The sequence below is a fragment of the Myotis lucifugus genome, unplaced genomic scaffold (assembly GCF_000147115.1).
Source record: "Myotis lucifugus unplaced genomic scaffold, Myoluc2.0 scaffold_139, whole genome shotgun sequence".
NCBI lineage: Eukaryota > Metazoa > Chordata > Mammalia > Chiroptera > Vespertilionidae > Myotis > Myotis lucifugus.
Window position 1 is genome coordinate 1,907,454 of NW_005871187.1, and position 12,014 is coordinate 1,919,467.

At 35.6% G+C, this 12,014-nt stretch overlaps 1 long non-coding RNA gene across 1 annotated transcript in view; it reads left to right on the top strand.

The window, feature by feature from the left end:
* The window catches only part of LOC111827161, a 115,160-nt gene that overhangs the window by 54,102 nt on the left and 49,044 nt on the right, over positions 1-12,014 (top strand). Inside the window, exons 5-7 of the long non-coding RNA XR_002830677.1 lie at positions 83-188; positions 9,009-9,058; positions 11,914-11,965. This is a non-coding gene — a long non-coding RNA (uncharacterized LOC111827161). The remainder of the gene's footprint in view (positions 1-82; positions 189-9,008; positions 9,059-11,913; positions 11,966-12,014) is intronic.

A 12,014-nucleotide genomic window follows, 5' to 3' on the forward strand; every position in this document is an offset into this window, starting at 1 on the left:
AATGTAAAAAGAAAAGTGGCTTAAGGGGAGGTTTATGCAAGCCTTAAACTTTAAATGAAGGATTGTTTATTTTATTTTGCAGGCCATGAGGAACCAATGAAGGATGTTGAGCATGAGAATAATGTGTGCAGGACATTGTTTTGTAAGATTCATGTGCAAGATAGATTGAAGAAGAGAAGTGCCAACAGGTAGAGAGACCAATTGGGAGTCTATTACAATATTCTATATATTATATTACATACATATACTATAATATATATAGTGTATATAAATACTTTTAAAAAGTTAGTTACTGTATTCCTAATTTCCTTCCTCCCTTATTTCATTTTTAATCTATTTTCTTCCAAAAAGAATTGAAAATGCTTATACCTCATCATCTAACTTCTATATTATTCTTTTCTCCCTAGTTGTTTGGCCTGTTTGATATTTTAACACAAACAATCCAGTTAGAAAGATAAACTAATATTGTCTCTGAAAAAAATAGTTCCTTTTTATCATTTTTTTTTACTACTTTCACTATACCCCTTTCTTTGATCTATGCTTTTCAAGGACCATTTATCACATACTTGAGTTTAAAGGTTAAGATTTTTAGCCTGTGAGTGAGAATCTGAACAGGAACAGGATCACATTTTTTAAAAGAAAGATTTGGAATTTTTTATGGAACTTAACATTTATGACTACACATGAACTAGTGAAGACCTTGACTAGGGAAGTGACCATGAAAATGGAGAGGAAGTGACACATTTGACTATACTTGTGGACTAAGAGGATTTATAAAATACAGGAAAGCAATGATTACTTTTGAAACTGGAAGATTAGGAGAAAAATGTCAACTATGTAAAAAAGGCATTTCATAGAAGTTTTATTTTATATGTAAATAAATGGGATTTGGCTTCATAGTGGATATCAGAGTGGCAATATCCAAGCAACAGACCTGGAGCTCAGAAAGGAAATTAATAGTGACCTATAGATTAGAGAATCATTTCTATAAAGGCTGGTGAATTTTCTGAGGACATAGAGAGTTAAAAGACAGCATATCTATAAGGAAATGCTCCTTACTATTTCAAAATCTGTAGCAAAATTATTCCCCTGGTGTTTGAATTGGCACATAGTCATTCTGATAATGGTGGAATTTGTGTAATAGTTTAGTTTTTTATGTGAAAGCTGACACTAAGATAAGTAGTTGCATGCATCATGCATCATTGCAGTTCTACTGACACATATCTGTCCAGTAAAACCAGAATTTTGAAACAATAATGAAATAGTTTAATGTGTGTCATATGCTTCCAAAGCTCTTTTTTTTTATAAATGAGGTCAGTATAAGTGTAATTAGATTAACTCACTCCAATATACTTATCTCACTGTAACACAAAATATAGATTCAAGAAGATCAGCTACTCTTATTCATTAAATAACATCAAATCCAATTGTGTAATGTTATAGATAGGCTTCAAAATAATTGGAAAACCATAGGCAAAATTATTTCTTAATGTACACACAAATGCCCGACAACAAAAAAAGCCTTGATTTACTATAACACAATTACAAAATTACCTTGTTGGACATATTTTTTGTACTTCATTGTAACTTAATGTAAATAGTAAGACATCTATCTTTTCCAAAATATAAATGCATTGAAATCCATGATTACTCTTTATTTCTTTTTTAAAACAAAGTTTAGTGGTATTATTTATCACATACTTAATTTGAGCTGTGAGAACTTTAATGTGAGAGTATATTCTTAAACAGAATTATGGCTTGGCTCCTTTCAAGAGAAAAATTTATAAGTTTTCCCATGGGGCTTATATTTTATATATCTAATTTCAATGTACTGTAGAGGACCATTTTTCCATTTTAATAAAAAAAATCATTACAGAGCTACAGTTAAGTATAACTGAAAAATTATCACATTATCACTGTAAATAGTTTAGGAAGTTAGACTCAATAGTAGGGATAAAGATCTACTATGTTAATATTTAGGAAACTAGATAATATATCATTAACAATGACACTAATCAAGGGGAATGGGGATCTATCTTGTACTAGAAAGGTCTTCTTGCCTAGCCTTGATTTAACTGTACTTTGTGCATAAGCAGTAACCTCATTTGGGTCATGAATGTGAATCAAGAGAGTAGAAAATACCACATTTGACCTTGCCATAATGGCAAAACTTTAGATATTCAATATTGTATTGCTTATTGAATGTGCTAATTTCACTTGGAGATAATATAACTGCCTTCATCTTAAAAAAACATAAATGAATAATGAATTATATCAAAAACAAGCATTTGAATCATATTTTAGATTTTAATGGCCTTAAATTGAGTTAAATAGAGGCAATGTGAGTAAATTACACTGACAAAGAGTAAATTTATTATGAGATTTAACTACATTCTGTTACAAATTGTGCCTGGAGAATTTTATAGTCTTGTTTTCAAGGAGGTAGAATTAATAGGAATTACATCAGGAATACCAGGCATTATGAGGTTGAGGAATCTCAAATTACTGTTATGACTCATCTCTGCTACCTAGCAATGATCAGATGTTCAAGTAAAGAGACCATTAAGTATCAATTAAGAGTTATAGTTGATAGAACTTAACATGAACAGTAAGGAGTTTCTCAAGATGCTAATGCCCCTTTTGATTTTATAAAAGTTTCAAAAAGAAGTAGGTTTGAAAAAAAATAATTTTCATGAACTACATGTGGTTCAAACTATGTCTCTATTGTCCTGTGTAGTCTTGGGAGCTAGACTCAGAGCAGGACTGTTGAGCTTGAATAGCTCTGTTGGAAGCCAAACAGGAAAGTCACACATCAAAAATGATTTTAAATATCAGCTCGAAAGGAGGAAAGTGGTGGGACCAAGAGAAAAGCCAGCAGGAAGCAGATGTGCTTAACCCATGGTTAATCCTGCCTTGAAAACAAATGCAACCTTTTGAGAGGTTCGTGGAGAGGTTCAAGCAGAGTTGAATTAATTCATTCAGAAAAGTTGATTATCAGATTCTGCATCAAGTAGATGTGGACATGGATTACATATAAATCACATGTAATGCAAAGATCGTATAATTATTTGTATTGTATTTAATGTATTTATATAAAAATAATATAATTATATTTCTTATAATTATTATATGTATATACATTCCTATATATGGATGTAGATATATATCCACACAGAGACATTGTGTAGTATATTAAGTTCTGTTTTAAAATGTAACTTTAACTGAAGGCCCTATTTCATCTTATTTAAATTTTTTTCATTTATTTATTTATTTATTTTTTTTTTTTAGAGAGAAAGAGGAAGGGAGAGAGAGACACACACAGAGAGAAATAGCTATTTGTTGTTCCACTTTATGCATTCATTGGTTGATTCTTGTATGTGCCCTAACAGGGATCGAACCCACAACCTTGGTATATCAGGATGATACTCACCAGGGCTTCATCATATTTAAATAGTTGCACTTCTCTAGCACACCCATTACATCTTAGAAACGTCATCTGAGTCATTACTGATCTTCCCAACAGTCTTATAAAGTATATATTATTCCATTTTACAGATGAAAGCCTTAGAAAAAATAACTGAGGTCTCATAGCTACCAACACATATGGGTCATGAAGTCTGTCTGTTTCACTACAAAGGCTGTTTTCTTTCCATTTCATTTCTTGTTTCCTTGATAGCATATATGTAAGAGTCATAAAATGATATGATTTCCTTTTCAAATTTTTTTGTATTATGTTTTTGTAAACATGCTTAAGTGCAACATATCTAATTTCATTATACATATATGGATTAAGAATTACAAATTCAAAGAACTTTAGAGTTTTGCTATAACATGGAATTTTAACAAATGGATTGACCTAACACTGTCATATGCACTGAATGAAGAAATCAAGAAATTTTCCTGGGTTCAGGAGTCTTGGCTGAGATTTGGTATCACCATACCAAAATGATTCTTCCACTTCTAGCAATAAATTTTCCTTTTCAGACTCCAAACAGATCTTTTCACTAAATTCATTCTTTTGAGATTAGTAGATATATAATAAACATTTAATAAAATGTTTAAAGCTTATTTCAAAATGTGCTTTCAGAAATCTATTCAATTTACAATATCTTATATGTCCGCTTATAGTTTCTTGCACCTAAGTTTAAAATCCATTGCTTATACTCTTTGTAATACCTTAAACAATAAAACAAAATTTAAAAAAATCCATTGCTTATGATTACTAATATAGTGTAATTTATAAAAAAGATGTCAGCAAATCTCATTAGCCAATAGCTATGCTGAAATCTTAGCATATTATCATGTGTTGGAATATTGTTTTGTATACTAGAAAAGGCCTTGTATCTCCCACAAGCACAAGTAATTTCTGATAGAATCTGTAGTTTTTATATATTTAATTTGATAGCTTTAAAACCCTGCTTATTTAAACAAAAATACAGTCTCATCTAATTCTTTTTTTTTACTGTCAAATAATTTATTTTATATTTTAGATGGAAAATTTTGGTAGTAAAATTTCTTCTCTCTTTTCCCTAAGAATTCACTGCTTTTATTGGTGATGAGAATCACACTTCATTCATACCACTTTTGTTTCCCTTCTCTGTCAGCATTTCCTGTTCTACTACTTCCTTGAGCACTTTCAAGCTTAATTTTCTATCTTGTCATCTTTGTTTCTGTACCAATGCAGACATTTTATAAGACCCTTTTCTTCAATTTATCTACTTTCTTCACTTGGTAATGCATTATTTTCCTTAAAGATTTCCTTGAAATTAAAATATTTATCGGTCAAATTTATTGTCATTATTCAGACTGTCCTTCTAGATGGAACTGACTCAAGGCCAGATGTTTCCATTTCAAAATTTGTCTGTACCTCCTTGTTTCTATAGTTAACCTGTGAGCTGTAATCTCTCACTGTACCTTGGCAACCTGTCCCCTTCCACCATTCTCAATCACTCCAACTAAATTAAGGCCTAATTTGATGTTATTATTTATCTTGCTAACTCTTTAAGATGCCCACATCCTTCCTTCTTAAGGCACAGACCAAATGCCATGCTCTTCAAGAAGTTTTGGTTAAATCTGACCTTCTTCAGAGCAGATAGTACAAAATTTGGTCTATAATTTGCATTCTGTACACTTTTGCAATCCAGCAATTATGTATTACTGAGAACCAGCCGGTCTTCCTGCATCCTCTTCCCACCTCAAACTGTCAGTTTGTTTCTTCTGTGTGAAATTTGATGTCTGTCTCCATCTAAGGCTAATCTACATGTGCTTCTGGATCTTCAGGTGTTCCAAAACATGTCTCAAATGTTTTGATGTTTCTCTCACAAAAGTTACCTTCCCCTTGAATTTGTGCAGTCTTAGTGACACATTGCTAATGTGTTGAATGAAAAGGAGAATTTCAATCCAGGGTGGCTCAGTTGGTTGGAGTGTGTCCCAGGCACCAAAGAATCACAAGTTCTATTCCTGGTCAGGGCACATAACTTGGTTGCAGGTTTGATCCCCAATTGGGGCATGTGCAAGAAATAACTGATGGATATTTCTCTCTCTCATCCAGGCTTTGCTCTCTCTCTCCCTCTCCCTTCCTCTCTCTCTAAAGAAAAAAAAATCAATGAAAACATTTCCAGGAAAGGATTTTTTCCCCTTTAATCTTTATTGCTGAAAATATTACATAGATCCTCCTTTTCCCCCCATTAACCTCTTCCAGCCAGCTCCCATCCTCCCACCCCACCAGGCCTTCTCACCCCATTGGCTGTGTCTATGGTATATGCAGATATGCATACAAATTCATTGGTTGATCTCTTCCCATCTACCCTCCCTTGCCTTCCCTCTGAGGTTCAGTAGTCTGTTCATGTTTCTATGTCTCTGGATCTATTTTTGTTCATCAGTTTATGATGTTCATTATATTACACAAATGAGTGAGATCATGTGATACTTACCTTTCTCTGACTGTCTTATTTTGCTTAGCATAATGCTCTCCAGGTCCATCCATGCTGTTAAAAATGATAAGAGTTTTTTCTTTTTTACAGCAGGGTAGTATTCCATTGTATACTAGTAAATGTACCACAAGTTTTTAATCCACTCATCTGCTGATGGGCACGTAGGCTGTTTCCACGTCTTAGCTACTGTAAATTGCACTGCTCTGAACACAGAGGTGCATATATTCTTCCTGATGAGTGTTTCAGGTTTTTTAGGATAGATTCCTAGAAGTGGGATCACTGAGTCAAATGGGAGTTCCATTTTTAATTTCTTGAGGAAACTCCATACTGTTTTTCATAGTGGCTGCACCAGTCTACATTCCCACCAGAAGCGTACTAGGGTTCCCTTTTCTCCACAACCTTGCTAACACTTGTCATTGGTTGATTTGTTGATAATAGCCATTCTGACAGGTGTGAGGTAATATCTCAATGTCATTTTTATTTGCATCTCTCGGATGATTAGTGACTTTGAGCATTTTTTTTCATATGTCTCTTGGCCATATGTATGACCCCTTTAGAAAAGTGTCTATTTAGGTCTTTTGTCCATTTTTTAATTGGATTGTTTGTCTCCCTTTTGTTAAGTTGTATGAGTACATCACTCATACTGGCTTAGGGCCTAACATTATGACCTCATTTTTAAAATCTTAATTACCTTTTAAATGCCCTGTCTCCAAATATAGTCAAATGCTAAGTACGGAGAGTTAAGTCTTCAACCGTTGAATTTTGGAGGGACACAATTCAGCCCATAATAGGTGTACTGTGTTCCTTTGAAAGTGAAGTCAAACTGTGTTGAAATAGACACTGAACAGAATATATTAGCCAAGTTATAATAGCAAAATGTGTACCAATTGCTGATTAGATGGAATTAGTGATTTTAATTATATTGCATATGAGGCATATCTCTTTATCCTCCATTTTATATTCAGTAATTCTGAGATTACAGGGAATACCTTGTTTAAATTTATTAGAAACCCCATATATAAGTGTAATTTGGGCAACAGTATTGATTAAGATGTTCAAAAACCAATCAGTACCTGATTTTATATATAAACTGGAGGCCCAATGCACAGTGGCTTGTATATATAAACTGGAGGCCCAATGCACAGTGGCTTGCCTCAGAACTCACAGCCCTGGCTTTGTCTGGAAGGTCGTCAGGAAGGATGTCCAGAAGAATGTCCAGAAATTCGTTTGGTTGTCAGGTCTAATTAGCATATTACACTTTTATTATTATAGATATATTTTTATTGATTTCAGAGAGGAAGGGAGAGGGAGAGAGAGACAGAAACATCAATGATGAGAGAGAATCATTGATTGGCTGCCTCCTGCATGCCCCCTACTGGGGATCAAGCCCGCAACCCAAGCATGTGCCCTTGACCAGAATGGAACCCAGGACCCTTCAGTCTATAGGCGAATGCTCTATCCACTGAGCTATACTAGCTAGGGCAATACCTGATTATATTTTTGTTGTATAAATTCTTTTGGTAAATTTTGGGATTCCAATTGTGTCAATCTGTGGATCTGTATCAGTTTTCTGTTGTTGTTTCCTTCCCCTGTATCCAGGTTTCTTTATTTCTTTTCTTTCTGTCTTCCTTTCTTCCCTGCTCCTTTCCTCCCTTCTTTATTCCTTTTTTCTTTCTTTCTTTTGGTTACTGGACTATTTCAGAGGTTGTGGGGTTCTCTTTACCTGCTCATAATTACATAATTGTAAGTTTCCTAGAGGCCCGGGGGACAAAAATTTGTGCACTCGGGGGGGGGGGGGGGGTCCGCCTCAGCCCGGCCTGTGCCCTCTTGCAGTCTGGGACCCCTCGGGCATTCCCACCTGCTGGCTTAGGCTGCTCCCCGGACATCCCTCTGGCAGCCCGGGAGCCCTCAGGGGATGTCCACTTGACAGTGGGGAGCAGGCCTAAGCTGCAGTCAGACATCCTTAGCGCTGCTGAGGAGGCGGGAGAGGCTCCCACCACCACCGCTGTACTGGCAGCCATCAGCCTGGCTTGTGGCTGAGCAGAGTTCCCCCATGTGGGAGCGCACTGACCACCAGAGGGCAGCTCCTGCATTGAGCGTCTGCCCCCTGGTGGTCAGTGTGTGTCATTGTGACCAGTCATTCCCAGTCGTTCTGCTGTTAGGGTCAGTTTGCATATTACCCTTTTATTATTATAAGTTTATACTGTCAGAATTAGAGGCCTCTCTCATGGAAATGATTAAATGAGGCATTGGCTGTGCACCAGGAATGCCATGGGTATTTCCCTATCATTTTGAAGGTCTGAATCTTTTTGGATGACATAGGCATAGGCAGTAGTAGCGGCATAGGCATTTTGTAGGGTCATAGTGAGCCATCTGCTTTTAGGAGTTTGACCTCAGCATGCTACATAGTAACTGCTCCTCTAAAGTTATAATTATGAGCGGGGTAAAGAGAACCATTGCTCCCAGAGCAAGAATCATTTTCCTAAGCCTTATATCAGACATGGTTTATGCTGGACTCAAGACACACAAATAGGTCTGGGTCAGGACACAGTAACCAGGGCTACTTTAACATACACCTGACTCTAAATGTCAATTACAACTTTTGAGTTAGGTTAGTTAAGTCTATAACAAAGGCTTGTTAGGACTCAAGTAAACTCAGGTCAAAGTGGCTCAGCTCAAAGCAAAAAACCACCAGCAGTCAGCAGATCCAGTTACCAAGTCAAAGCAAGAGAAGAAAGACGCCTGTGGTAGTAGTCATAGTCTAAACCAGCGGTTCTCAACCTGTGGGTCGCAACCCCTTTGGGGATCGAACGACCCTTTCAAAGGGGTCGCCTAAGACCATCGGGAAACACATATATAATTACATATTGTTTTTGTGATTAATCACTATGCTTTAATCATGTTCAATTTGTAACAATGAATTTGGGGGTCACCACAACATGAGGAACTGTATTAAAGGGTCGCAGCATTAGGAAGGTTGAGAACCACTGGTAAACATTCTGCTCACAGTGCCAGTTGTTGTGGCCACACCATCATAAAAGCTCCAAGTCAATCTCCTTTCTTGTCTCTTGGTAGCCATTTTCAGACTTGGAACACATGCAACTCTCCCCAAAAAGCCTCATTATGTAAGTAATGAACATTTTTATTCTCTCTTCGTGTGTGTGTGTGTGAAATCATCAAACTGTGTGTGTGTGTGTGAAATCATCAGACTTGATGTCTGAACCACAATTTTGGTGGGTCCTTCCTTTTTCTGCATAATGACAACAGAATGTGCATTTCAAACAAGCTCTCAGAATGTGCATTTTAAACAAGCTCTCAGGTAAGGTCAGTGGCAAGATTCTAGAGTCCTTTTATTGATTCTAGAGTCCTTTTATCGTTTGAGGACTTAAGATACTGAATAACTTTATATTTTTAATGGTAAGTATGAATCATATAATTTTTAGTGCAACTATAAAAGAAATAGCCAAAATCATTTAATAAAAATAAAATAGAGGAGTAAAAATAGCATATAAAAAGCAAGTTTGCCAAACCGGTTTGGTTCAGTGGATAGAGCGTCGGCCTGCAGACTGAAAAGTCCCAGGTTCGATTCCGGTCAAGGGCATGTACCTTGGTTGCGGGCACATCCCCAGTGGGAGGTGTGCAGGAGGCAGCTGGTCGATGTTTCTCTCTCATCGATGTTTCTAACTCTCTATCTCTCTCCCTTCCTCTCTGTAAAAAATCAATAAAATATATTTTTTAAAAAAAAAGCAAGTTAAGTAGAAATAAAAGAGTAAAATGTATCAAATATATCCAAATATAACAAATCTAAATATATAAACGTCCATAGTTAACATAAATGGATTAAACTTGACAGGTGAAAGATAGTCGTTTATATGTTATTTTTGAAGACCTAGAAATGTGAGGACAAAAAGTAAAAGTTTGGAAATGATATACAAGCATACTAACCAAAAAGAATAAAAGCTAAGTTTTCAGAAAAATGTATCTCTGATAAAAATAATTTTTTGGTATAGAATATAAACAGGAGATATATATGTGTGTATATATATATGCATAATATAATTAAAACAGGTTTAATTCACTGGGATTTATAATAATAAATTTCTGTATACTTAATAAAATAATCCTGATGAAAAGGACTAAAAAGAACTCTTGATATATATAGTGGGTGGCAATGTAAATTGGCACAATTGACTTTGGAGGGCAACATGACTTTATGTTTAGAGTTTAACAGTCTCATAATCTGATTGTTACATTCATGTGAATGAGTGAGTCTAATTATATGCCCTAAAAAAGTCTTGTACATGCGCAAGAATATTTGTAGTATTATTATTGTTTGCAATAGCAAAAAAGCTAAAAATGTCCTAAATTTTCATCAACAGAAAAGTACATAAATTGTGGTATATTCATGCAATGGAATATTATGTAGCAGCAAAAACAAATGAATTTCAGCTATACATAAAAATAGTATTTTGTGAAAAATTCAAAGCACTGACGATTACATGTATATATCTCAGAAATAAACTAAAGCAAACATTGTTTAGGGGCAGATACATATTTGAAAAACTATTATATGTTTAAAAATCAAGAAAAAATGCATCCTAAGATCAGTATAATGGTTACCTCTGGTGGCGGGAGGGTTAGAGAGGAGAGGAACACTTAGGGAGATGCTGACACATTTATTATGCTCTTATTGTTAGTGTGTGTTGTGGATTAATCAACATTCTTTTTACTATTATGTTTAACAAATGCATGTTACTTATATTCTCTTATATGGGTCAGTTATTGTATTATGACATTTTTAATTTATAAATATATGGGTCATGTCCCATGCTTAACATATAGCAAACAAAAAATTCTAGGTTTCGCTGTTGTTATAAATAGAGATAAAATCTTCAGACAATTAAATTTAATAATCGCCTACATTTCGAGAAAAATTCGCCTTTACTCGTGGGAGAGTCCAGAGCAGCACGCGGGGAACCTGTTGGAGTTGTGGGAAGAATGATAATGAGATGAAGGGGTAGGTGAAAGGATTCTGAAAGGGAAAGCTGAGGGGTCCTGGAGGCAAAGGGTGTAACACTTTCCAGCCATGGCTGCTGTATAACACCACTCCCATGAAATGTTCAAATAACTTCGGGAAATTCTAAACTCTACATTTAGCATTGACGCTTTGCCCATTTCCTTATTCACAATGTACACTAAGCTTTTATGAACAAGGCCCCTTAACACTTGTGAGAAACTGTACTAATTGGCAAACAAAAAATGAAAACCCATTTGGCTTTATTTAACTGAGTCTTGCTCAGTTTGACCCTGGCACTCTTTTTCCTTCTATAACAACAACTCACAATTCATAGGACTGATTTTCTTTTAGCTTTGGTATTGAGAAAGTCTGGTTTATGAAATTAACCTAAAGCCAGTAGAGATGTAGGGCTATGTGCCAGCCAGAGATCGGAGGGGAGATGACTTGGCTTCACCTGGGAAAGATTGTAAAAATTTAAACTTTGAGCCCTAACCGGTTTGGCTCAGTAGATAGAGCATCAGCCTGTGGACTGAAAGGTCCCAGGTTCGAGTCCAGTCAAGGGCATGTACCTTGGTTGCGGGCATATCCCCAGTAGGAGGTGTGCAGGAGGCCGCTGATCGATGTTTCTCTCTATCCCTCTCCCTTCCTCTCTGTAAAAAAATAAAATAAATCAATAAAATATATTTTTAAAAATTTAAACTTTGAAAGTTAAATCAGGTGTTGGCATAGTTTTCATAAGTTGGTTGACATATTAAAATTCCTCTTTATACCTGTATTTGCCCTTGGGGTAATTTGGATTTACTGCATGCTTCTAAGGGAATCATGTGTGTGCATGGTTGGTATGTGTGTGTGCACATGTGAGTGTGAATGTGTACCATTAGTTTTTCTGCTGAGTGAACTGACAGTAATATGTAGCCAACCATATCCTTTGTAAGCCTGAATTTTGGAATCTATGTTACTAAGGGGTTTGATGACCTGGAACAAACCGTTCAGCTGGTCAAGGATTCGGAAGAATGTAAGTGAAGAAACCAAAAGAAGACTCATACTTTCTGTGATGTGTGGTA